This window comes from Anas platyrhynchos, chromosome W (assembly GCF_047663525.1).
Source record: "Anas platyrhynchos isolate ZD024472 breed Pekin duck chromosome W, IASCAAS_PekinDuck_T2T, whole genome shotgun sequence".
Classification (NCBI taxonomy): domain Eukaryota; kingdom Metazoa; phylum Chordata; class Aves; order Anseriformes; family Anatidae; genus Anas; species Anas platyrhynchos.
Genome location: NC_092620.1, coordinates 12,290,954 through 12,318,701, shown reverse-complemented (window position 1 = coordinate 12,318,701; position 27,748 = coordinate 12,290,954). Strand labels below are relative to the sequence as shown.

General features: G+C 44.9%; 1 long non-coding RNA gene across 1 annotated transcript in view; it reads right to left on the bottom strand.

The window, feature by feature from the left end:
* Positions 1 to 10,544: 10,544 nt before the first annotated feature.
* LOC119714297 (uncharacterized) overlaps positions 10,545 to 27,748 on the bottom strand; it is a 124,278-nt gene continuing 107,074 nt past the window's right edge. The window contains exon 3 of the long non-coding RNA XR_005261375.2: positions 10,545 to 11,805. This is a non-coding gene — a long non-coding RNA (uncharacterized lncRNA). The remainder of the gene's footprint in view (positions 11,806 to 27,748) is intronic.

The window sequence follows — 27,748 nt, the reverse complement described above, 5'->3', positions numbered from 1 at the left end:
TGGGCAAGTGATGGGGAAGGGACATTGCCAGGGCAGCTGACCTAAACCAACCAAAGGGATATTCCGTAACAACTGATGTCACACTCAGTAATAAAAAAGGGGGGTTCTCGTGGGGGAGGGGGCTGTCTTCCTGAGCAACCACTACGCATTTTGAGGCTCTGCTTCCCAGGACATGGCCGAACATCGCTCGTTGATGGGAAGTAGAGAGTAACATTTTTTTCTTTCTCTCTGTGCTTCTGTGCGGACTTATTGTTTCTTTTGTTTCTTTTTCTCCCCATTCCCTTTCCCTTAAAATAAACCATGCTCATCTCAAACCTCAAGTTCTCTGTGTTGTATTTTCTCCCCCTTCCTCTTTGGGGGGGGGAGGGGGGGGGGGCGGGGGTGAGAGAGCAGTTGTGGTGGAGCTCAGCTGCCCACCCGAGTAAAACCACCACAATTGCTTTCTCATTTTCTGGCAGCTTGTTGTACAGTGGGGCTTCTTCAGCACAGGCCACCTCCTCCTCCAGTGATATCCCGAAATATTTGCCTTCTGTCAAGTCCACGGTCACTTCCAGGATTCCTGTGCGACTAGGGTTTCCTACCTGAGCCCGCTGAGTAATCAGTGCAACCTACTTACTCTGTGTAGCATCAGTTACATGATACGTAAACAGGGTCCTTCCTTTGAACATCCAGCCCAGTGCCAGCAGTCGGGGTGCCAGGAGGAGCTGTGCTTCAGTACTGACCGCTTCTGAAGCAGGAACTATCTCCCATTTAATTTGTTCAAAGGCTTGTTGTTGCTTGGGGCCCCATTTGAAATCATTCTTCTTACGGGTTCCTTGATAGAGCGGGCTTACAATCAGGCTGTGATTTGCAATGTGCATTGTCCAAAACCCCATGACACCTAGGAAAGTTTGCGTTTCTTTTTTGGTGGAGACATAGCTGTTATTTTGTTGATTGCATCCACTGGGATCTGATGACGTGACGTCCCTCTTGTTATTTTATTCCTGAAAAATGGATCTCTTGTGCAGGTCACAGAATCACAGAATTGTAGGGGTTGGAAGGGACCTCAAGAGATCATCGGGTCCAACCCCCCCGCCAAAGCAGGTTCCCTAGAGCAGGCTGCCCAGGTAGGCGCCCAGACGGGCCTTAAATATCTCCAGAGAAGGAGACTCCACAACCTCCCTGGGCAGCCTGTTCCAGTGCTCTGTCACCCTCCCCATGAAGAAGTTCTTTCGCATGTTGGTGCGGAACTTCCTGTGATCCATTTTTTGGCCATTTCCCCTTGTCCTGTCCCCACAATCCACTGAAAAGAGGTTGGCCAAATCCCTCTGTCTCCCACAGTTAAGATATTTGTAAACATTAATAAGATCCCCTCTCAGTCTTCTTTTCTCCAGGCCGAACAGACCCAGGTCTCTCAGCCTTTCCTCAAAGAGAAGATGCTCCAGGCCACGTATCATCTTTGTGGCCCTCCACTGGACTCTTTCCTGGAGATACCTTTATTTTTTGTTACTGGGGAGCCCAGAACTGGACACAGTACTCCAGGTGAGGCCTGACCAGGGCAGAGTAGAGGGGGAGAATCACCTCCCTTGACGTGCTGGCCACGCTCCTTTTAACACACGCCTAGGATCCCATTGGCCTTCTTGGCCACCAGGGCACACTGCTGGCTCATGGTCAACCTGTCGTCCACCAGGACCCCCAGGTCCTTCTCCGCAGAGCTCCTCTCCAGCAGGTCATCCCCCAGCCTGTACTGATACACGTGGTTGTTCCTTCCCAGGTGCAGGACTCTACACTTGCTCGTGTTAAACCTCATTTGGTTTCTTCCTGCCCAGCTCTCCAGCTTGTCCAGGTCTCGCTGAATGGCAGCACAACCTTCTGGCGTGTCGGCCACTCCTCCCAGCTTTGTGTCATCGGTGTACTTGCTGAGGGTGGACACTATTCCCTCATCAAGGTCGTCAATGAAGATGTTGAACAAGACCGGACCCAGCACTGACCCCTGGGAAACACCACTAACACCAGTGATGGGCCCTGGAACCCCCAGAGCCCTGAGTTGGGGAGGACTGTCACTGGTAATGATGAACTCTCAGCCAGCTCCAAACTTGTGCGGGATCTGCTGCTCCAGCTGAATGCATATAAGTCTCTGGGGCCCAATGGGATTCATCGCAGGGTACTCAGAGAGCTGGCTGATGTCTTCACGAGACCTCTCTCAATTATTTTTAAACAGCTGTGGGAATCTGGAGAGGTCCCAGTCAACCGGAAGGTGGAAAATGCTGTCCCGATTTTCAAGGACAAGAAAGAACTTTATTTTTAGTGAGGACCTCGTGTGGATTGACTGCAGCAAGAGCTCCTGGCAGGGAGGTGGACTGAGCCTCCCTGTGGGATAGATGAGTGGACAGTAAGGTGGGTTGAGAACTGTCTGACTGGCCGAGCTCAGAGGTTGGTGATCAGTGGTGCAGAGTCCGGCTGGAGACCTTTTCCCCAGGGGTCGGTGCTGGGTCCGGTCTGTGAAGACCCTGGTAATTGCAAGCCTGTCAGTCTCACTTCAGTGCCTGGTAAAATTATGGAGAAGATTATTCTGAAAAACACTTGAAAGACAACACAGTCATTGGACGCAGCCAACACAGGCCAACAAATGAAAAGCCCTGTTTAACAAGCTTAATTTCCTTTTATGACAAGGTCACCCATCTAGTTGACCAAGGGAAGCCAGTTGATGTGATCTTTTTGGATTTCAGCAAAGCTTTCAATACTGTTTCTCACAGTATCCTTCTGGACAAAATGTTCGGTTTACAGCTAGACAAATACATAAAAAGACGGGTTAACATTTAGCAGACGGGTTGGGCTCAAAGGCTTATAGTAAATGCGGTTACATCAGGCTGGCAGCCAGTCATTAATAGGGTTCTGCAGGGCACCATTTTTTGGATGCAGGACTGTAAGGTGTGCAAAGCAAGTTTGTGGATAACACTAAATTGAGAGGAGCTGTGGACTCCCACACAGGTGGAGAGGCCTTGCAGAGACATCTTGACAAGTTAGAGGGCTGGGCAATCACCAACAATATGAAGTTTAACAAGAGCAAGTGCTGGGATCTGCACCTGAGATGGAGCAATCCTGTATATATGTATACACTGAGGGACGAGAGGCTGGAGAGCAGCTCCGCAGAAATGGATCGGGGGGTTCTGCTAATGGCAAGTTGAGTATGAGTCGGTGGTGTTCCCTGGTAGCCAAAAGGGCCAACCATATCCTGGGGTGCATCCAGTACGACATTGCTAGCCAGTTGAGGGAAGTGACTGTCCCGCTCCACTCTGTGCTGGCCTCACCTCGAGTACTGTGTGCAGTTCTGGGCACCACAGTATAAGAAAGACATGAAACTATTAGAGAATGTACAAAGGAGGGTTACAAAGATGGTGAAGGGTCTAGAGGGGTAGACATATGAGGAACGTTTGAAGTCGCTTGCTTTGGTCAGCCTGGAGAAGAGGAGGCTGAGGGGAGACATCATCGCAGTCTACAGCTTCCTCACGATGGGGAGCAGAGGGGCAGGCGCCAATCTATTCTCTTTAGTGAGCAATGATAGGACCCGTGGGAATGGTGTCAAGCTGTGACAGGGGAGGTTCAGGGGAGGTTCTTCCTGATGTCCAGCCTGAAGAGGGTTGTCGTGCACTGGAGCAGGCTCCCCAGGTATTTAGTCACTGCACCAAGCCTGTTGGAGTTTAAGAAGCGTTTGGACTGTGCACTTTGTTATATGGTCTGAATTTTTGGGTAGACCTGTGTGGTGCCAGGAGTTGGACTCGATGATCCTTTTGGGTCCTTTCCAGCTCCGGATATTCTGTGATTCTACGTTATTTACTTTAAATTAAAAGCAGTAGCTTTGCTTGTACGATGTACTTCTTGGGCAATGCACTTTTTTTTGTTGTTTTTAAGATATTATGAACTAAAAGAAACCAGCAAGATCTGTGTTTGTTTTTATACAGGTCATCTTTTCCTACCAGTTACTAACAAGTTTCCTACAAAGCACTCTTATTTTTTTCCAGTGACACAATAGCAATATAGTCTAAGCCAAGTAAGTGCTATTTATATATGTACTATTTAGGTAATCAATTTACTAGCTCTAGGTCACACTTCTGTCAGAAAGGAATCTTCATCATGCTCCCAACCTTTACCTGCAATTACCTTCACATTCCTATTTCTCTTATTCTCTAGGGCCTGATCTATTAAGGACTAAACTGACTTTTACGTATTTGCTTTTGTATTTTGCTGCTTTTTTGCTTTATGCCAAATCTAGAGGGAAGAGGGGAAAGAGCAAGGAAAGAAAAGAAGGAGGCCTCCACAGGAACTCACTTCAAAGAGTTTGAGGCTTTTTGAATTGCTCATTGAACCCCCTGACTTCCTCTGAAAATTTGGAAGACATTTTTAGTACTTTTTTTTCCTCATGAACTTACTTTAAGTAAGGTTTTATTTCTTGCCAAGGTGATCAGCTCCGGGGCAGACGCGTTCTGCCGTGGAGCAGGGGATTGAGACGGGCAGGGCTTTTTTTTCCGGCATCGAGTCCACTCGAAGCAGCCAAGGGAGCCGCCAGGACCCGGCAGCCCTCGCGAGGGAGGCTGACAAGGCGTAGGTGGAGCCAGCAGCGCCCCCTCCCTGGACGTTCTAAAGCAGCCCCTAGGGAGCACGAGCTACCAGGAGCACGTCGAGCAGGGCGGGCAAACAGGGCGTGGCACGTCAGAAGGGAGTGGAGCGGCAGTTTGTGCGGCAGTTCGTGCAGGGAGGGCCCCTCACAGCTCTCTTGCAGCGGTCTTCTGCTTCGGTACTGGTACTGGTAGCCTGCTTGCGAGAAACCTGGCTATGGTATCAACCAGGCAGAAAAACATGGCCTCCGCATCTCTTGCGGCCTCTTCAGCCGCGGTCACCAATGTGGCTACTCAGATGGAGAGCTCGGGGAAACACATCTCCATCCAGGTCTTGGGCTGCAGGGTGTGCCCAAGTCTTCTGTCCCTATCCAACAGTAGCAGCGAGGGGTATGCCTGTGGGAGATGTGCCCAGGTTGAAGAGCTGCTCAAACAGGTAGCGGAACTTCAGGAGGAGGTGAGCAGGCTCAGGAGCATCAGGGAGTCAGAGAGGGAAATTGACTGGTGGAGGTGTACTCTGCCCTCCCTGAAACAGACTCAGGAGCCTGCTGCAGCACAGGTGCCTCCTGCTGCGCAGAAGACAAAAGTCCCCTCATCCCACTAGGCAGTAAGAGGGGACCTAGGCCAAGGGGGGGAATGGAGGCAGGTTCCTGTTTGGGGTGGTAGGTCAGACCTGTCCCTGCCCACCTCACCTTCCCATCTACCCTTATGTAACAGGTACGAGTCTCTAGAACACCATAGAACAATGAAGTAGACGAAAGCCCATCCCAGTTGGAGAGGGTGCCTAAGGCAAGGCAACCTACCCTCCGCATTGCTACATTGTCTGTCAAGAAAGACAGAGGGGTTATTGGCATGGGGGACTCCCTTTTGAAAGGGACAGAGGGCCTGATAGGCCGACTGGACCCAACCCAAAGGGAAGTCTGCTGCCTCCCCGGGGCTCGGGTGAGAGACTTAGCTAAGAAAGTCAAGTGCCTGGTACAGCCCACCGACTACTACCTGCTACTGGTCTTTCAGGCTGGTAATGATGAGGTAGCAACGAGAAGTTCAAGAGCGATCAGAAGGGACTTTAGGGCTTTGGGGCGACTAGTCAAAGGTTGAGAAGCACAGGTTGTATTTGCCTCTGTCCTTCTGATAGGGGGGATTGATGCTGACAAGCGGGCTTACCACATTAACATGTGGCTTCGGGACTGGTGCAACCGACAGAACTTCAGTTTTTCTGATCATGGGAAGGTCTATGTGACGCCAGGCCTGCTGTCACCAGATGGGATGCACCTCTTTCAGAGAGGGATAAGGATTTTGGCTCAGGAGTTGGCGGGGCTGGTAGTTAGGGCTTTAAACTAGAGTTGAAGGGGGAAGGGATAAAATCAGGCACGCTGGTGATGAGCTAAGGGATGGTGCGCTAGAATCAGAGGGACTGTGTGCCAGAGAGGTCCTTCGGTCTGCTCCACAAGGTGCTGTGTGTAGGGAAGCGCATTTGAAGTGCTTCTACACAAATGCACGCAGTATGAGGAATAAAATGGATGAGCTAGAAATCTTGGCCCAGTCCCACAGCTACAACATCATCGGCATAAGCGAAGCCTGGTGGGATGAGTCCTGTGGCTGGTGTACTGCAATAGATGGTTACGGGCTCTTCAGGAGGGACAGGCAGGGTAGGCGAGGTGGCGGGGTGGCGATGTATGTGAAGCATGGGCTGGACTGCGTGGAACTTCAGGTTGGGGATGGCAAAGTTGAGAGCCTCTGGGTAAGGATTAAGGGACGAACAAATAAAGGGGATGTCGTTGTGGGAATCTATTACAAACCACCTGGCCAGGACGACAATGCCGATGAATTATTCTTTGCAGAACTAAGAGATGCCTCGAGGTCAACTTCCCTTGTCCATATGGGGGATTTCAACTTGCCAGACGTCAACTGGGATCACCACACGGCTGACACGAGCAAGTCCAGAAGGTTCCTAAAGCACATAGATGATAACTTCTTGGTGCAGGTGCTAAGGGATCCCACTAGGAAAGGTGCCCTCCTAGATCTGTTGCTGGAGAACAGAGAGGGTCTTGTGGGGGACGTGGCAATTGGCAACCATCTCTGCCATAGTGACCATGAAGTGGTTGAATTTAGAATTTATGGTGACAGAAGGAAAACTGCCACCAAAACTTCAGCCCTGGATATGGGGAAAGCAGACTTCAGGCTGCTCAGGGAACTAGTCAGCAAGGTCCCCTGGGAAGCTGCTTTTGAAGGCGTTGGCATCCATCAGTGCTGGTCAGCCTTTAAGCACCGCCTCCTAAAAGCACAAGATCAGGCAATTCCAAAATATCGGAAGACAGGCAGGTGGCACAGCCGGCCGGCCTGGCTGACCAGGGATCTTCTACTGGAGCCTAGACGGAAAAAGAAAGTGTACGGCTGCTGGAAGGGGGGTCAGGTGACGAGGAAGGAATACAGGGATGCTGTCCATGTTTGTAGGGAGAAAATTAGTGTGGCCAAAGCCCAACTACAGTTGAAGCTGGCCATGTCTGTGAGAGACAATAAAAAAGTTTTTTTTAGATATGTGAACAGAAAAAGGAGAACCAAAGAAAACATAGGTCCGCTACTTGACGGGGAAGGTCTCCTCACAGACAAGGACATAGGCGAAGCAGAGACGTTTAATGCCTTCTTCACCTCTGTCTTCAGTGCTGATGATGGGCTTTGGGACCCTGGGTGCCCTGAGCAGGAGGACCATGACGGTGGGAATGACAAACTCCCAACCGACCCTGAACGCGTGCGGGATTTGCTGCTCCACCTGGATCCATACAAGTCCATGGGTCCGGATGGGATCCATCCCAGGGTGCTCAGAGAGCTGGCTGACATCGTTGTGGGACCTCTCTCAATTATTTTTCAAGGATCTTGGGAATCTGGAGAGGTCCCAATAGACTGGAAGCTGGCAAATGTGCCAATTTTCAAGAAGGGCAAGAAAGAAGACCCTGGTAACTACAGGCCTGTCAGTCTCACTTCATTGCCTGGTAAAATTATGGAGATGATTCTTGAAGTTATTGAGGCGCACCTGGGGGACAATGCAGTCATTGGTCCCAGCCAACATGGGTTCACGACGGGTAGGTACTGTTTAACAAATTTTATTTCCATTTTAAAAACAAAGCTGCACATTTTTACTTGACATTTCATTGATAACAATATTCACTTGTCTAGGAACAAGTCATGTTTATTCAGAATCAGGATATTAGCGTGCCTTTCCAAAAGCCAAATCCCCAGCCAGGGGATGGAGGCCAATTTTATATTGATATGGTCCAGATCAAGTTGTCACCAAAAGGTGCGCTGCATTTATCTTCATGCTCTCAGTTGTCTTTCACCTGTTTCTCCACTAGCAATGAGGCTCCAGAGCAGGTGGACTGACTTGTTAATCTGGCAAACATTTGTTCCAGGGAAAATATATTTGCGAAGGGGAAGGGAGTAACTTGTTGCAAATTAACAAGATCATCCTTTCTGTAGTGAGGAGTCAGTTAACTTCAAACAATCTAAGGAACTGGGTAGTACCTTCTACTTAGCATAATCCATGCAGGAGCTAAAAAAAAAAAAGCAATAATCTGATGCCATATTCCATTCCCTTTGCCACTGATCTTTAACCTCAGCTTGCCTTATTGTGATAAGGAGCTTGCCAAGAGAAGTTGTGGATGCTCTATCCCCGGAGGTGTTCAAGACCAATTCTAGCTACTTTAGTTGAAAATGAGTAAACCATTAAAAGTTACTAGAAATATCTACAGAAAATCAGTCTCAGCTACCCATACAAATTATATAGAAAATATCATGTGTCGTGGTTTAACCCGGCCGGCAGCTAAACACCACGCAGCCGTTCGCTCACCCTCCCCCCTCCCTCTCTGGGACGGGGGAGAGAAATGGAAAGTGAAGCCCGTGAGTTGAGATAAAGACAGTTTAATAAGACAGGAAAATAATAATAACAAAATAATAATAATAAAATAACAATAATAACAATAATAATAATAATATGGTGATAATAGGGAAATAATAATAGTATGTACAAACAAGTGATGCACAATGCAATTGCTCACCACTCGCTGACCGATGCCCAGCCTAACCCCGAGCAGTCCGGCCCCCTCCCCCCGGCTAGCCACCCCTATATATTGTTTAGCATGACGTCAGATGGTATGGAATACCCCTTTGGCTAGTTTGGGTCACCTGTCCTGGGTCTGTCCCCTCCCAGCTCTTACTGCACCCCCAGCCTGCCCGTTGGCAGGACAGAGCAAAAGGCTGAGATGTCCTTGGCTTAGTATAAGCACTGCTCTGCAACAATTAAAGCATCGGGGTGTTATCAGCACTCTTCTCATCCTAAGCCAAAACACAGCATTCCACCAGCTACTAGGAAGAAAATTAATTCTGTGCTAACTGAAACCAGGACATCATGTCATCCCATTAGTCTGAGGTGACCATGGAAAATATATTACTTTTGAACAAATCGATGAGCCTCCACAGCAGAATATGCATCTCCAGAAGGTAAGGATATTGGCCAGTGCAATCTGACCTTTTCACTTTGAGACTGCAACAAAATAGGTTTAATTATTGGTAGTCAGATATTACTGGGTAGACTATTAAGCAGTGAGTCATCCTCAATCTATATAGTGGCTACCACATTAAAACAAGAACTAACGCTGTCCCTGACAGGCATTAAGTTAGTGTCCTGCTGGACTTCTCAGATAAGTGAATGGGCCTGGAGACTGAATTACCCATTCATCTATACTTCAAGGTATGTTTCTGGGTTAAGGAAAATTGATCAACAGCATTAAGGATGTTGCATCAATGTAGTAGTAACAATCACTCAAAACTTTTACTTGCCATTAAGAGACCCCACCATAGGTAAATTCTGTTGCATACTGTATGTCTACTGGTAAGTCTTATAATTCTTAACCAAGTCAGTGTATTCACAAGCCTAAATGCTTAAGACAAAGGATGTACCACTTTGTTATTCCCTCTCATTTTATACGCTACTATATGTTCTCATATACTATATATTTAATCCCATGCATTTTATCTCTTTTTCATCTTTTTCTCATCCTTGCCACAGAAGTGTATTCAAGAAATGAGTTAGAGAAGTAGCTAGAGCCTACACATTTTTTTAAAATAAAAAAGAAACATCAGTAGAACTATATCTTTCCTATTTCACATACCGCTATCACCAAAAGAAACTTCAGGGCAGTAATTAGGATTTGAGAAATAGCTGCAGTGTTTGATATTCTTACTTGCACAGGGCATTAGCTACGTATGTGATAATTAAATTTTCTCACAAATACAAAGATAAGCTTTATACAGGACCCTAATATACTTCTTTAAGAATTAGAAACCAGAGATATTCCATTAGGTTAACACTTATACTGTCCTTTTCTATGTGAACTGTGAAGTCACATTCTCAAAATTAGTGTTAAGCAACAGTATTCAACCATACAAAAATTAAGAACTAAATTCCAATTATAAGTGTCAGTATAAAATATCTAGAGTTTCAGGAGATGCACCCCAGGATTGAGTTTAAGTCACAAAAGTCTTCTATGAAGTGCCCATCATTAACATTTTTCAAGCATCGATACCCGTTCTTCCATTTTATCCTGCCTATCGAGAGCAGCTTCAACAGCATCAAAGAATTCTTCTTCATTAATCAGACTATTAGGACCCTCCTAGAGCATAAGAAACAAAACTAGTTTAAATTTTTGGAGACAAGAGCTCCAGCTAAGTTTAATATTGGAAATATATACGTATATATTATGCACATAACTGATAGAAGGAAATTCCTCCACAGACCTCAAATATTTTCAACAATATTCTTAGATTACAATTCAACTGAAAACCCTACTTGTTAAAGGAAGTTATTCCCTCTAACTACAATTTAGTGGTAGTTATATAAACAAGTAAAAGCAAACAGGAAACTGAGGATTGAGGAAGTGGCAATACACTTTGACATCAGATTTAAGCTTTTATTAACATATCTCCTCTTAAAACTGTTTAAAGTGTGTCAGAAAAGTAAGCATACTATCATAGTTGTGCAGTTAGACTTCTTCTGAGTATTCATTCCAGTGTCTTAGGGTAAATTTCAGATATGTACTCAAAACGTAACAATACAAGATAAAATCCTGGGAATCTCTTGAGAATTCTTGGAAAGAACAGTTTAGCACTAAACAGCAGGTAGAGTTGAGTCAAGTATTAAAAACTTAAGTCTAAATACAAAAAATGGTAATTTAAGAAGACTAGGTTTGCTGCTTTTATTGTATTGTAAAACAAACCAGTCTAGCAAGTTTCATAAAACTACAACAGGGATATCTGGGAGAAGCAGCTGGGTTCATAATCAGGTAGACAAAGTCCAACTTCCTATCCATCTTCTTCTTTTACATTTCATGCCTATGTCATAGCAGAGAACCTAAGCACAACTATCTTTTAAATATCTCAACGCATTACTACTATTTCTCAGGCTATGATTTGTAAACAGAAACAAGTGCTTGATTAATCTACATGAGAGGGTCAAGTTCTTGCAAATTACAGAAACTACAATATAGATGCATTAGCTTAAACTACCTTCTGAAGAAGAATATATCTTAGAATTTTACTAAATACCTGAGGAGGAAGCTGATGAAATATGCAATTTGTCAGCTGAAGCAGGACTTAAAATGACTGAATTTATGAACACATTTAAAGTGGCAGTGACAAGTTAAAAATCAATTTAAGTTAAACTTCAGATTCTAGGACTACCTCTGTAGTCAGGGTTTTCATATTTGCATTACATACTATACAGCTAACCCATTAAAAAGCAAACATACAAAACTATTGCATATGGATAGAGCAACAACAACCAAAAAAAAATCACAAGTAATTAGAAATATCTGTAAGAAAAATGCTCTAGACAAAAGCAGAACAAGAAAATCTGGGGTAAATACAGACTTCTATTCTCAAGAAGTTAAGGACTGAGATTCTTCATCCTGTTTCCATTTCCAAGGTAGAAAAATAAAAGTGGTATGAACACCTAACACCTTGATTTACAAACACACACACAAAAATACACACACACCACTTTTGAGAAATAAACCAGTCTTTGAACGCCTTAGCATTTTTTAAATTATCCAAGCAGAATTTCTACCTCATAGTCCAGCCCTCCAAAGTGGGACTTTTTCTTCAGTTCTGTCAAAGCATTTTTGTATGCTTCTTCTATTCTTCTCCTCTTCTCCATGTCCTGCAAAATTACACAACCATGTAATGCAGCAAGAATGAACTGGCTGATAATAGTAAATATGCCAGCCAATAAATGGAATAACCAGTATAGTGGGGTTTTTTTCCTAAGGAAAGATTACAAACCTGCAGATTTTATTTGCATGAATGCATGATGTGTGCCCATATAAACGCGTATATAATACAAAGCTTGGAAAGCTAGTTGTCTTGAGGATAGCTTTTTTAAGGTCATGTGGAAGAAACCAGATCAGCAAGCAAAAACTGGTATCTAGTTTAAACATAGCTATTCATGGTTTGTTGAGGGTCAGACTTGGTATCTGACTGACAGTTTATATAAATCTCCTTGACTGTTGTGGTTTAACAGGGCCGGCAGCAAAGCACCACTGAGCCCTTTGCTCACCCTCCCCCCCTGCAGTGGGATGGGGGAGTGTCCTGGTTTCAGTTAGAACAGAATTAATTTTCTGACACCCGGCCGGCAGCTAAACACCACGCAGCCGTTCGCTCACCCTCCCCCCTCCCTCTCTGGGACGGGGGAGAGAAATGGAAAGTGAAGCCCGTGAGTTGAGATAAAGACAGTTTAATAAGACAGGAAAATAATAATAACAAAATAATAATAACAACAATAATAATAATGATACAATGGTGATAATAGGAAAGTAATAGTATGTACAAACAAGTGATGCACAATGCAATTGCTCACCACCCGCTGACCGATGCCCAGCCTAACCCCGAGCAGTCCGGCCCCCTCCCCCCAGCTAGCCACCCCTATATATTGTTTAGCATGACGTCAGATGGTATGGAATACCCCTTTGGCTAGTTTGGGTCACCTGTCCTGGGTCTGTCCCCTCCCAGCTCTTACTGCACCCCCAGCCTGCCCGTTGGCAGGACAGAGCAAAAGGCTGAGATGTCCTTGGCTTAGTATAAGCACTGCTCTGCAACAATTAAAGCATCGGGGTGTTATCAGCACTCTTCTCATCCTAAGCCAAAACACAGCATTCCACCAGCTACTAGGAAGAAAATTAATTCTGTGCTAACTGAAACCAGGACACCGGGTTAAACCACGACAGTCTTTTTGGCGCCCAACGTGGGGCTCGAAAGGTTGAGATAACGGCAGATCTGACCAGAGTGTGTTAAACTAAAATTGGTGTAAGGATTAGACCTGCTTAATAGTGATTTAAAGATCAAAGCCAAAATTTCTTTAAGTGGTATATTCTTTATTGCAGCGCTGGATGCACGGGGGATCCTTCCGCCTATCGTGCATGTTTGAAGTGACAAAATATCTCATATTTATACAGCGAAACAATGAATATTCAATTAGCACCTATACATATTCATTACCTAACCCCGCCTACCCTCGCTTCGTATGCTAATTAGCTTATCAGTCCTTGCTCTTGCGCAAAGCCTTCCAAGAATTGTGGGCCAGGATCTCCAGGATGTGGGCAGTGGTCTTTGGGAGGAAGGCCGTAGGTCTTCCTCGTAATGCACTTTTCACCTTTGCTTAATCAGTTGTTTTCCAAGCTGTAAAAATGCTGAGTTGGCTTTCAGTTTAACTGAGGGTCGGCAGATAACAGGAAGTCTCAGTTAACAAGACAAGACAATTGACTCAAGTTATCTCAAGTCTCAGCCTGACTAACGGTTAACAGATACTGGGATGTTTTCAAATAACAAGATGCTTAAACATAACAAAAGGTCTACAGATAACAAGATGTCGTTTACTTTGTCCTTGCTAACTTTTAACCACAAGTTTTATTCTATCCTAAAGTGAGTCTATACTATATCATTCCCCCCTTTTCTGGAAAATCTAGTAAATTCTTTTACTTAATACAGAAATTTTCTTCCCAGTCTTTATGATATGTACCCCTCAATACCTTACCATGCACATTTGTCAAGGAGGCTAACATGGACATTCGTTGTAACAATTTCCAATTCCAAACAAGTAATACAAAAGACAATATTAAACTTACACCAACTAATATCAATAAAACAATAATTGGGTGACTCAATGTGTTCAAAATCCCAGTTACAGTTGGCGACCATCCAAAAAGTGTATCCCACCAGTTGTGACTTGTGTCTCGTTTTACTCTTTGCAAAACTCTGCTTATTTCCTTTGTATCATGATGGACAGTAATTAGAGTCTTCTCTCCATTTTCCTGAATGCCTTTTAAAATTCTAATCAGGTCTTGGTGTTTAACTAGTTGCTTCACTAGTGTGAGGTTCATCCCAATAGGTGTAGGTAGTAACTTATGATACATTGTGTTGTTAGACTTGATCAGCTGGTAGGATACCACTGGTGCCAAATATAGAATATCACACCCGACGATTCTAACAAAGTTACAAATACAGAAATTAGAATGATGTTTGCTATGGAGAGTTACGTTCTCCTTATCTACTTCTACAAAATCACAAGCAGTTCTTAAACACACACACCCTTGACCAACATATACAAGCACATTCTTTTGGCTAGTATTTGGATGAATTTCAAAGTGACAGATACCTTGCTCCGTGTCAAAACATACATCCTGAGCCTCAATTGTATTGCTTTCACAAATAAATCCTCGTTGTTCCCCGGTAACACATGATTCTAGATTTACAGACTGCCATTTCCCATTCTCCATCCGTATAGTAAGCACGAAGGCAGTAGCCATGTTAATAATGGGCATAAGTACAATTTACCAGGGTCCACGAGGACTGGAACTTCTCAAAATCATTGGCATTGTCCCAGACTGCCTTTTGGACTTCAGCTGGAAAAATGCCTTTACTTCCTTCCCTAATGATCAAGGCAGCCGTTGCCTGCAACCATAACTGTGCTTGCATACAACTAAGAGCTCAGGATACATTATCTTGTGTCCACTCTTCTCCTAATTTTCACCATTCTGATGGTTTATATAAATAGTTACCATTTGTTCGCCAGATGACCATAACTGATAACTTTCCATTAAAGTTCTTATCCTCTGTTGTTACGGCTTTAGTTCAAGGCCACCCACCATTCTCTGTTATCACAGAGGCACCTTCTTGAATCACAATTACAACTATAAGCCATAAAAACAAAACAATTCTATGAACAAATTTTCTGCCAACCATATTACCAAATACTCCCGACCATAATGTCCTCATCTTGATCGACTAAGCTTTAGTTTCAGTTCATTGTCACCTAGTGTTACTTTTCAGGGAGCTCCTGGAGCCTTCTTCACTCGGGAATTGTGGATCCAAGCGGCTTGTTCTCTAATCTTGATAGCAGTGTGAGTTGTCAGCAACACTTGATACAGTCCATTCCATTTTTCCTGTAGGGGTTGTCCTGAAAAAGTCTTTATACATATATTCCGCAGGCTTAAAGGGGTGGATTGGTTGATCCAACCCTCTAGCCCTGGTCCCTAACACAAATTTATGTACTTTATTTAATTGTTTTTGAAGTTCAGTTATGTAAGTATATAAATATTCTGATCCCAGCTGCATTAGATCCTCTCCACTAAATATAAATTGATATGGCCTTCCATATAAAATTTCAAAGGGGCTCAAATTCTTCTTTACTCTAGGTTTAACTCTAATTCTAAGTAATGCTAAAGGGAGGGATTGAGGCCATGACAAATTAGCCTCTTGTCCGATTTTAGCTATTTGTTGTTTAATTAAATGGTTCATTTTTCTACCTGTCCACTTGCCTGCAGTCTATAAGGAGTATGCAGTTGCCAATCTATCTTTAGAATCTTACTTATCTGTTGTACCACTTGCACACAAAAATGTGAACCTCTCTCAGAAGACATTGCTACTGGAATCCCAAAGCATGGTATTATTTCATTTAACAAGACTTTAACCACTTCTCTTGCTTTGTTTGTTCGACAAGGAAAAGCTTCGGGCCATCCTGGAAACATGTCAGTCAGAACCAGTAAATAACAAAACCCCCCTTTTCTAGGGAGTTCTGAAAAAATCAATTTACCACTGTTGTCCCAGATAATTTCCTTTACCTATTATTCCAAATTTTATTCTATTCCTGGTATTGGGGTTATTACGTAAACAGATGCTACATTGTTAAGTTACTTGTTTTATTGTTGTGTATAAATTTCATCCCACTAATGTCTGACTCATGCTCTTATGCAATGTGTCAGCTCCCCGATGTGTTTTATTGTGTTCTGTAAAAACTATGGGCCATATCAAATTAGAGGGTATTATTACACAGTTATCTTTTAAATATACTCATCTATCTGGTTTCATTTTACCTTTCAAATCTTCAATTAATTTTAAGTCTTCTTTTGTATAATTTGGCTTTTTGGTTCATGTATATAGTTTGGATTTTACCGTCTGGTATTAAAGACAATGCCTTCACCTCAGTTATTTCAGCTGCCTGTTTAGCCTCCTGATCTGCCAATCGATTTCCAATTTCAAAATCAGCGTTTCCCTTTTGGAGTCCTTGACAATGCATGATAGCTACCTTTTCTGATTGTTTTACAGCCTCTAACAATTTTAAAATTTCTTCAGCATGGTTTTTTTTTTTGTTTTCCCTGAGCAGTCAGCAATCCACGTTCTTTCCAAATCGCTCCATGAGCATGTATCATGCCGAATGCATATTTAGAATCTGTCCAAATATTTATTTTCCTTCCTGCTGCCAGTTCCAGTGCTCACGTAAGTGCAATTACCTGTGCTTTCTGGGTGGACGTCCCAGGGAGTAATGGTTTGGACTCGATTACCTGTTGAGCAGTTGTAACAGCATATCCTGCCTTACGTTGTCCTTGTTTTACAAAGCTGCTCCCATCAGTATACCAAGATTCATCAGCATCTTCTAAAGGTTCCTCCTTAAGATCAGGTCGACTAGAATACACAGTCTCCATTGTTTCTATACAATCATGAGTTATAGGTTCATCCAGAGTTCCGCTAAGGAAAGAAGCTGGATTTACGACGTTAGTGACCACAATTTCCACATCATCTTGTTCTACTAATATTGCTTGATATTTTAAAATCTCTGTGGTGAAAGCCAATGGTTTCCTTTTTGTTCCAAAACTGTTGAGACCGTATGGGAGACTAACACTATCATTTTCTGTCCCATTGTAAACTTCCGAGCTTCTTGTATATTGATAACAACAGCTGCAACAGCTCGAAGGCATCCGGGCCATCCTTTACTTACTTCATCTAATTGTTTAGAGAAGGAAGCTACTGCTCGTTTATAGGGACCCAATCTTTGTGCTAGTACTCCCAAAGCTATCCCTTGTCTCTCATGAGAAAACAACCAGAAGGGTTTCGAAAGATCCGGTTATCCCAAAGCTGGAGCTTGCATCAATTCTCGTTTAAGTTGTTTAAAGGTGTTTCGTGCTTCTCCAGTCCAGACTAACTTTGACTGATTACTCTTTATCAATTCATATAGAGGCTTTACCATTAGTCCATAATTATAAATCCAAAGGCGACACCAACCTGTCATTCCTAGAAAGGTTCGTAGCTCCTTTACCGTTTGGGGTTCTGGAGTCTGGCAAATGACTTCCTTACGTTCAGTTCCTAGTTCTCGCTGACCTTCCAAAATTCCAAATCCCAAGTAGGTCACGTGTTGTTGAACCAGCTGGACTTTCTGTTGAGAGACTCGTTATCCATTTAAACCCAGAAAATTAAGGAGACTTATAGCCCATTGAATACAACTCTCTTTAGTCTCGGTAGCTATTAAGAGATCATCTACGTATTGTAACAAAGCCCCTTCAGTGTCCGGAGGTATCCAAGTTTCAAGTTCCTTTGCTAATTGGTTTCCAAAAATAGTGGGGCTATTCTTGAATCCTTGTGGTAGCACTGTCCACGGTAACTGTGTCTTTCTGCCTGAGTCAGGGTTTTCCCATTCAAAGGCAAATAGGTTTTGGCTTTCAGTGGCTAAAGGTAGGCAGAAGAAGGCATCTTTTAAATCCAGTACGGTAAATCAGACTTGACTATTCCTTAATTTAGTCAGCAAAGTATAAGGGTTTGCCACTACTGGATGTATATCCTCAGTGATCTTATTTATGGCCCTCAGATCCTGAACTAGCCTATATCTTTTTCCATCTGCCTTTTTAATTGGCAATATGGGTGTATTGTATTCTGATTCACATTCAATCAATAATCCATACTGTATAAATCTATCAATTATCTCTTTAATTCCTTTCCTATCTTCTATCCTCAAAGGATATTGCTTAACCTTAACGGGTTTCTCTCCTGGCTTTAATTTAATAATTATTGGGGTCACATTTTTAGCTCTTCCAGAGACTTCAGTGGCCCAAACTCCTGGATATACTTGATTTATGATCTCTAAGGGTATTTCACTTTTAGGGTCGGTTTGTATTAGTGCCAGGCTTAACACATTTATTAGTTGTTCTTCTCCTATCCTTAATTCCATTTTCCTTTTTTCGAAGATAATTTCTGCTTCTAATTGTTCTAACAGATCTCAACCTAATAGAGATTTTGGAGATCTAGGTAGATATAAAAACCTATGTATCCCCATTTGTTTCCTGTTATAAATGAGGTCTGAATTTTGTAATATTTATAAAACAAATATTTCTAAAAGGTATATAAAAGGCAAGTAAACAGCGCTGGGTGTGCAGGGAGTCTACGCTCCACCAACACGCACACACAAACATCAAACATTCTAAATACATGTATACAGAACATTGCTTTACATAATAACCCGAGTATGCCTATACATACATACAATCAGGATAGGTAACAAACAATCCTTTGAGTTCCATAACTTAACAGTCCCCATTCTGCCAGCCTGTTCCTCTTCACTTCTTTTTCCTGCTTCTGTACTGATGTAACTTCATAGTGTAGCCTTTTTTTTTTTTTTTTTTTTTTTTTTTTTTTTAGAAGCAGGCTCCCCTCTAATACCCTTCTCTCCACAGCAGTTCTTTTCAAAACAACTGTTTAATTAGTCAAACAACTTTGAATGTAACAACAACAGCAAACACCCAAAAACATCCATGCCTTAATGGCTGGAGAACAAGAAACCGGAGACTGCATGGAGTCTCCTGAATCACCCTTCTTTGTTAATATCAACCATTTTCTCGACACGAATTACCACTCCATATATAACATTTCCCCAACTTGTATTTCAAAGGTTCACAAAAATAAGCCTTTTCGGTTACACCCTTTTACCTTAACATAATCATTCCGTAAAGGCATTAATGCTTGATTTAGAACTGAATACGTTGCCCCATATCAATAAGAATTTTCACTTCTGTTCCTCTCCTAACTTCATTATAATCAGTGGAGGATCTGCTAGGGTAGATTCCCCGGGTCCCCATTAGACCTGTTGAAATCAGGGGCCGATGATTACCCTAGAAAAAGGCTAGTCGATTTGTCCTCTGAAGCCAGGTCCAAACCGTTTTTTTGTTTTTGTTTTTTTTTTTTCTTCCCCATTACATTTCAGAGTTGGTCCAAAAATTCCACAGGGGTTTCTTTTAGACCTTGTTGGAAGCATATTCTCAATTCCCAATTCGTCCAGATTCTAGTATTTACTTAACCGTTCATAATTTTCAGGATGATTAGGGTCTTAGTGGGGGTCGGTCAGGAAAATGCAATTGTCCACAGTTCCCTGAGCGATCCCATCGGCAATCTGAGCTCACACATGAACTCAGGTTGTTTTCAGAGTTAACTGCTTTTCTGTTTCTGTGACAACTCTCTGGGACCCATCATGATCCCTTTGCCCCAGAGGGCTAACACCCAAGATTTTAAGGTCTCAGCCCCAGGCCGAGGCAGAACTGTTAACATTCCTACATCCTCTTTCCCTGCTCATTCAACTTCAAACACCTTTAACACTTGCAATAACCCTTTTAACACTTCCTTTATCTTTCTCCAGCCTGTACTTTTCTAATGCCAGCATCAAAAGCACAGTCAGGGACCAACTTAATTCCGTACCTTTTCCCTCCAAGATGCTGAAACAACATCAGTATACAACATTCCATCCTATTTTCCTTCTCAAAAACAACATTGACTGTAGCAAAGTATTATAGTTTAAAGCTCCATTAAAAGGCCACTTTTTTCAACATTCCAGCTTATAAAGCAGCCACCATTGATTACAATATTTTGTCAGAGTTTTCTTATTTTCACTTCCACCCGGAGCCCCCCCTATATCCTTCCAATAACTCAAAATACAGCTCAACGTACTTTTCTTAGGAATTTCACTGCTTACTCGTCCCCCCATTTTCCAGTTCACACTTTCAGAATACATGTATCACTTACAAAACTGTGGGAACACAGGTATCTTTCAATAGCGATGTCACAAAACTACTATTATTACCAGGAGATATTGCCAAAATCACAATAACAATAATCAGAGTCAAATTCCACATGCGATAGGTCAGAAAACCAAAATATGTAACACTGTAACAATATCTTTCTTATAACAACGCCACGAAACTACTATTATCACCAAGAAAATAGCCAAAATAGCAGTAACAATAACCAGAGTTAAATATCACACTCCATGAGTCAGAAAACCAAAGTAGGCAACACAATTCCAGATGGACCTTAAAGCGAGCTCTTTCCTTAAGGTCCCCAAATATACTTATGGTGCTTAACACAAAGTATATACCAAATACTGCCTTGCAGAAGATCACCTTCCGACTTACAGACAGTTCCAGATACAGATGGACCTCAAGGTCCCCAAATATACTTGTGGTACTAACCACAAAGTATATACCAAATACTGTCCTGCAGAAGATCACCTTCCGACTTAACGGACAGTTCCAGATACAGATGGACCTCAAGGTCCCCAAATATACTTGTGGTACTAACCACAAAGTATATACCAAATACTGTCCTGCAGAAGATCACCTTCCGACTTAACGGACAGTTCCAAATGACCGGTCTACCAGAAAACCAAACCAGAATAAAGAATATACTCACTTACAATGATGGGGTCCTTGTCTGCCTCCGCAGTGATCCGGTGAGTCGAGGAGTCCCTCCGGGAAATCCCGGGGGTACCCTAGGGAGTCCTGTCCCCAGCGGGTCCTGTGGACCGGCAGAGAGGTTGTCCCATCTGGGGTGCCAAATTGATTTAAAGATCAAAGCCAAAATTTCTTTAAGTGGTATATTCTTTATTGCAGCGCTGGATGCACGGGGGATCCTTCCGCCTATCGTGCATGTTTGAAGTGACAAAATATCTCATATTTATACAGCGAAACAATGAATATTCAATTAGCACCTATACATATTCATTACCTAACCCCGCCTACCCTCGCTTCGTATGCTAATTAGCTTATCAGTCCTTGCGCTTGCGCAAAGCCTTCCAAGAATTGTGGGCCAGGGTCTCCAGGATTTGGGCAGTGGTCTTTGGGAGGAAGGCCGTAGGTCTTCCTCGTAATGCACTTTTCACCTTTGCTTAATCAGTTGTTTTCCAAGCTATAAAAATGCTGAGTTGGCTTTCAGTTTAACTGAGGGTCGGCAGATAACAGGAAGTCTCAGTTAACAAGACAAGACAATTGACTCAAGTTATCTCAAGTCTCAGCCTGACTAACGGTTAACAGATACTGGGATGTTTTCAAATAACAAGATGCTTAAACATAACAAAAGGTCTACAGATAACAAGAGGTCGTTAACTTTGTCCTTGCTAACTTTTAACCACAAGTTTTATTCTATCCTAAAGTGAGTTTATACTATATCAATAGTCACTTGTCATGATGCTGATTGCTTTAATCTCAACTCTGCTGCGCCTGTTTTCCAAATTGAGTATTATAGTACATTATTTTCCGTATTTGCTCTCTGTAGTGTTGTTTATCCTCTCCGGGCCCTGGTTTCAGATCATTATGGTACTGAGTGTTATAGCAATGGCTTATGAGACGATAAGATATCTGGTCATGACTCTAACTTGGTATTTATACTCAGTAACATCGTGGACTCTGTACTTTGGAAACAGTATCTTGGGAACTATTAGCAATTATACCTATTGTTTTTCTCCGTTAGAGAGTCAATCTGTGGAGGGGAAAGGGGAAGATATTTTTTCTTACTTGATTACTCTCCCTTTCTCCTTCACCACCCCTGTATCCTCCTGGATCACTCTGCCTTCCTCCTTCACCACCCTCTTATCCCCTGAGCTTGTCACAATAGCTCTCCAAGATATTGAATATTATTGGGATACTCAGAATACCATAGTCTTGTTGTTCTGCGTCCTGAATGCACTTCAGATCCTGCTTAAAGTTAAACAACTACTTAGGAAGCTCATCTGGAAATCTGCCCGGAGGCAGTATAGTTGTGGGTGGCAGGGAGTATGGGTGGATATGGGCAGGCATCTAGAGCACTTGGCACCCCCAGTGTTTTGGAAATTCACCCCTGAACAATGGCAAAATCCTCAAAAACTGGCAGAATGCTTGAAAAAAAGGTGTCATGATTCTGGCAGTTCCAAAGTAACACAAATCATTGTAACGTGCTGGGGCCTGGCTCATGCCTATCGAGCTGCCATTGATACTGCTATCAACTTAGTGACGGACCCTGCGGCCACTCCAAGCCCTGTGACAGATCCAACGGCCACTGTGACCCCTATGGTGGACTCTGCAGCCGCTCCAGCTCCGGTTCCTGCAGCCGCTCCAGTCCCAGCTCCTGCAGCCGCTCCAGCTCCAGTTCCTGCAGCCGCTCCAGTCCCAGCTCCTGCAGCCGCTCCAGCTCCGGTTCCTGCAGCCGCTCCAGTCCCAGCTCCTGCAGCTGCTCCAGTCCCAGTTCCTGAAGCTGCTCCAGCTCCAGCTCCTGCCGCTACTCCAGTCCCAGCTCCTGCAACTGCTCCAGCTCCAGCTCCTGCAGCCACTCCAGCTCCAGCTCCTGCCGCTACTCCAGTCCCAGCTCCTGCAACTGCTCCAGTCCCAGCTCCTGCAGCCGCTCCAGTCCCAGCTCCTGCAGCCGCTCCAGTCCCAGTTCCTGCAGCCGCTCCAGTCCCAGTTCCTGCAGTCGCTCCAGTTCCAGCTCCTGAAGCCGCTCCAGATCCAGCTCCTGCCGCTACTCCAGTCCCAGCTCCTGTCACCGCTCCAGCTCCAGCTCCTGAAGCCGCTCCAGCTCCAGCTCCTGCAACCGCTCCAGCTCCTGCAGCCACTCTAGCTCCTGTGGCTGGGTCAGGGAAACAAGCTGTAGCAGTGCAAGTTGACCCTGCAGAGGGTATTCCAACCCCTGTAACGGGGTCAGGGAAACGAGCTGTAGCAGTGCAAGTTGACCCTGCAGAGGGTATTCCAACCTCTGTGGCAGACCCTGTAACAAAGTCAGAGAAGCGAGCAGTAGCAGTGCAAGCTGCCCCTGTAGAGAAGGTGAAAAAATGGTATAGAGATTCAGGTCGTTTAGAACGCAGAGAGTCTTCTGCCAATCCAGGTAAGGCTTCTGCCAAATCTAGGTATAGAGATGACGAAGATGACGACGTCACTGGGCCATCAAAGATTCAGGAGGAGGAAAATGAGGATGCCGAAAAAGCAACAGTAACTACCCGAAGCCTAAACGAGCGCGAGCTACGAGATGTGCGAAAAGATTTTGGTCGCCGTATAGGTGAGCAGCTTGTCACCTGGCTGCTCCGGTGCTGGGACTCTGGAGCCAATTGTGTGGAATTAGACGGCAGGGAAGCCAAGCGGCTGGGATCCCTTGCTCGAGACGCCGGCATTGACAAAGCAATTGCAGATGGAGCACAATTTCACAGCCTCTGGAGGCGTCTCCTCTCAGCTGTGAGGGAAAGGTCTCCCTTCAAGGAAGAGCTTTTATGTCTACCAGGCAAGTGGACCACTATGGAGAAGGGAATCCAGTACCTGAGGGAATTAGCCGTACGGGAAGTGATTTATGAGGATCCAGACCTCAGACAAACATCCAAAGATCCAGATGAAGTCAGGTGTAACGACCCATGTGGCGGAAGTTTGTACGGAGTGCACCATCATCATATGCCAGCTCATTGGCAATAATGGCCTGGAAAGAGGATGAGGAACCCACAGTGGATGAAGTGGCTAAACAACTCCGGCAGTACGAAGAAAGTCTCTCCTCTTCCTTACAGGCCTGCGTCTCAGCTGTGGAGAAACTTTCTGAAGAGTTCCACCAACTTAAAGAGAATCTATCTTCCCCCCAACCTGAACCAACCAGTGTCCAACGACCGAAAGAGAACACTTGGGAGAAACTTTCTGAAAAGTTTCACCAACTTGAAGAGAGATTATTCTCCTCCGTACCTGTACAAAGCAGTGTCTCAGCTATCAGGGGTAAGCGTTCACGAACACAAGGAAGACGATATGGTGGGTACTCACCCCGTGCCACCCTGTGGTTTTACTTACGAGACCATGGAGAGGACATGAGAAAATGGGATGGAAAATCTACCGCGACCCTAGAGGCACGGGTACGTGAGTTGCAAAAGAAAACAATCAGGAAAAAGGGATTCTCTGAAAAGTTTGCTGCTCCAACTTCCAGCAGACAGTCCTTCAAACACAGAAACGAGGAAGATTCTGACCAGGATTAGGGGGGCCCTGCCTCCAGCCAGGGGGAGGAAAGGGACAATCGAGTTTATTGGACTGTGTGGATTCGATGGCCTGGCACATCACGCGCACAGAGGTATAAGGCTTTAGTAGACACCGGTGCACAATGTACTATAATGCCATCGAGCTATAAAGGACCAGAGCCCATCTATATTTGTGGAGTGACAGGGGGATCTCAGCAGTTGACTGTATTGGAGGCTGAAGTGAGTCTGACTGGGAATGAGTGGGAAAAGCACCGCATTGTGACTGGCCCGGATGCTCCATGTATCCTTGGCATAGACTATCTTAGAAGAGGATATTGCAAGGACCCAAAAGGGTTCCAGTGGGCTTTTGGTATAGCTGCCTTAGAGACAGAGGGTATTAAACAGTTATCTACCTTGCCTGGTCTCTCAGAGGACCCCTCTGTTGTGGGGTTGCTGAGGGTCGAAAAACAGCAAGTGCCAATCGCTACCACAACTGTGCACCGGCGGCAATATCGCACTAACCGAGACTCCCTGATCCCCATCCATAAGCTAATTCGTCAATTGGAGAGCCAAGGAGTGATCAGCAAGACTCATTCACCTTTCAATAGTCCCATATGGCCAGTGCGAAAGTCTAATGGCGAGTGGAGACTAACAGTGGACTATCGCGGCCTGAACGAAGTCACGCCACCACTGAGTGCTGCAGTGCCGGACATGCTGGAACTTCAGTATGAACTGGAATCGAAGGCAGCCAAGTGGTACGCCACAATTGATATCGCTAATGCATTTTTCTCCATCCCTCTAGCAGCAGAGTGCAGGCCACAGTTTGCCTTCACTTGGAGGGGAGTCCAATATACTTGGAATAGGCTGCCCCAGGGGTGGAAACACAGCCCTACCATTTGCCATGGACTGATCCAGTCTGCGCTGGAGCAGGGGGAAGCTCCTGAACATCTGCAGTACATCGATGACATTATTGTGTGCGGTGACACAGCAGAGGAAGTTTTCGAGAAAGGGAAGAAAATAGTCCAAATCCTTCTGAAAGCCGGTTTTGCCATAAAACAAAATAAAGTCAAAGGACCTGCATGAGAGATCCAGTTTTTAGGAATAAAATGGCAAGATGGACGTCGTCAAATCCCAATGGATGTGATCAACAAAATAACAGCTATGTCTCCACCAACTAGCAAAAAAGAAACACAGACTTTCCTAGGTGTTGTGGGGTTTTGGAGAATGCACATCCCAAATTACAGTCTGATTGTAAACCCACTCTACCAAGTAACCCGTAAGAAGAATGAGTTTGAATGGGGCCCTGAACAACGACAAGCCTTTGAACAAATCAAGCAGGAAATAGTCCATGCAGCAGCCCTTGGGCCAGTTTGAACAGGACCAGATGTAAAGAATGTGCTCTACACTGCAGCCGGGGAGAACGGCCCCACCTGGAGCCTCTGGCAGAAAGAACCTGGGGAAACTCGAGGTCGGCCCCTGGGGTTTTGGAGTCGGGGATACAGAGGATCTGAGGCCCGCTATACTCCACCTGAAAAGGAGATATTGGCAGCATATGAAGGAGTTCGATCTGCTTCGGAGGTGGTCGGTACTGAAGCGCAGCTCCTCCTAGCACCCCGATTGCCGGTACTAGGCTGGATGTTCAAGGGAAGGGTCCCCTCTACGCATCATGCAACTGATGCTACATGGAGCAAGTGGGTTGCACTGATTACTCAGCGGGCTCGAATAGGAAACCCCAGTCGCCCAGGAATCTTGGAAGTGATCATGGTCTGGCCAGAAGGCAAATACTTTGGGATATCATCAGAGGAGGAGGTGGGTCGTGCTGAAGAAGCCCCACTGTACAACCAGTTGCCAGAGAATGAAAATAAATATGCCATGTTCACTGATGGGTTCTGTCGTATTGTGGGGAAGCATCGGAGATGGAAGTCTGCTGTATGGAGTCCTACGCGACGAGTTGCAGAAGCTGCTGAGGGAGAAGGTGAATCGAGTCAGTTTGCAGAAGTGAAAGCCATTCAGCTGGCTTTAGACATTGCTGAACGAGAAAAATGGCCAGTTCTCTATCTCTACACCGATTCATGGATGGTAGCAAATGCCCTGTGGGGATGGTTACAGCAATGGAAGCAAAACAACTGGCAGCGTAGGGGCAAACCCATCTGGGCTGCTGCATTGTGGCAAGATATTGCTGCTCGGGTAGAGAACCTGGCTGTGAAAGTACGCCACATAGATGCTCATGTGCCCAAGAATCGGGCTACTGAAGAACATCAAAACAACCAGTAGGTGGATCAGGCTTCTAAGATTGAAGTAGCTCAGGTGGACCTGGATTGGCAGCATAAAGGTGAATTATTTATAGCCCGATGGGCCCATGACACCTCAGGCCATCAAGGTAGAGATGCAACATACAGATGGGCTCGTGATCGAGGGGTGGATCTGACCATGGACGCTATAGCACATGACTGTGAAAGATGTGCTGCAATCAAGCAAGCCAAACGGTCAAAGCCTCTTTGGTATGGAGGACGGTGGCTGAAATATAAATATGGAGAGGCCTGGCAGATTGATTACATCACACTCCCTCAAACTCGCAATGGCAAGCGCCACGTACTTACAATGGTGGAAGTAACCACCGGATGGCTGGAAACATATCCTGTGCCTCATGCCACCGCCCGGAAACCATCCTGGGCCTTGAAAAGCAAGTCCTATGGCGACATGGCACCCCAGAAAGAATAGAATCAGACAATGGGACTCACTTCCGAAACAACCTTATAGACACTTGGGCCAAAGAACATGGTATTGAATGGGTGTATCACATCCCCTATCATGCACCAGCCTCCGGGAAAGTTGAACAAGGAAAGCCCACCTGTTAAACACGTGGCTCCGGGGCTGGTGCCTACGCAGAAATCTTGGGTTTTTCGACCATGGGGCAGTTTACTCAGCACCTGGTCTGATGGCCGTAGACGGGTCCCTATCCTTTAGGGGAAAAAGGATCCTGGGCCAGGAGCTGGCGGGGCTCATTGATAGGGCTTTAAACTAGGTAAGAAGGGGGATGGGGCTGAAGCAAGGACTGTTGGGGCTGTGCCAGGGGGAGCAATGGCAAGGCCGGAGGATAAGGTAAAGGCCCAGCTGAAGTGCATCTACACCAATGCACGCAGCATGGGTAACAAACAGGAGGAGCTGGAAGCCATCGTGCAGCGGGCAGGCTACGACTTGGTTGCCATCACGGAAACGTGGTGGGACCAGTCTCATGACTGGAGTGCTGCGATGCCTGGCTATAGGCTCTTCAGAAGGGACAGGCAGCACAGAAGGGGTGGCGGTGTGGCTCTCTATATTAGAGAGTCTTTCGATGTTGTAGAACTCGAGGCTAGGAATGACAAGATCGAGTCCCTTTGGGTTAGGATCAGCAGGGACAACAAGGCTAGTGTCCTGGTCGGGGTCTGCTATAGACCGCCGAACCAGGATGAGGAGACGGATGAGGAGTTCTACAGGCAGCTGACAGAAGTTGCGAAATCGTCGGCGCTTGTACTCGTGGGGGACTTCAACTTCCCTGACATATCCTGGAAGCACAACACAGCCC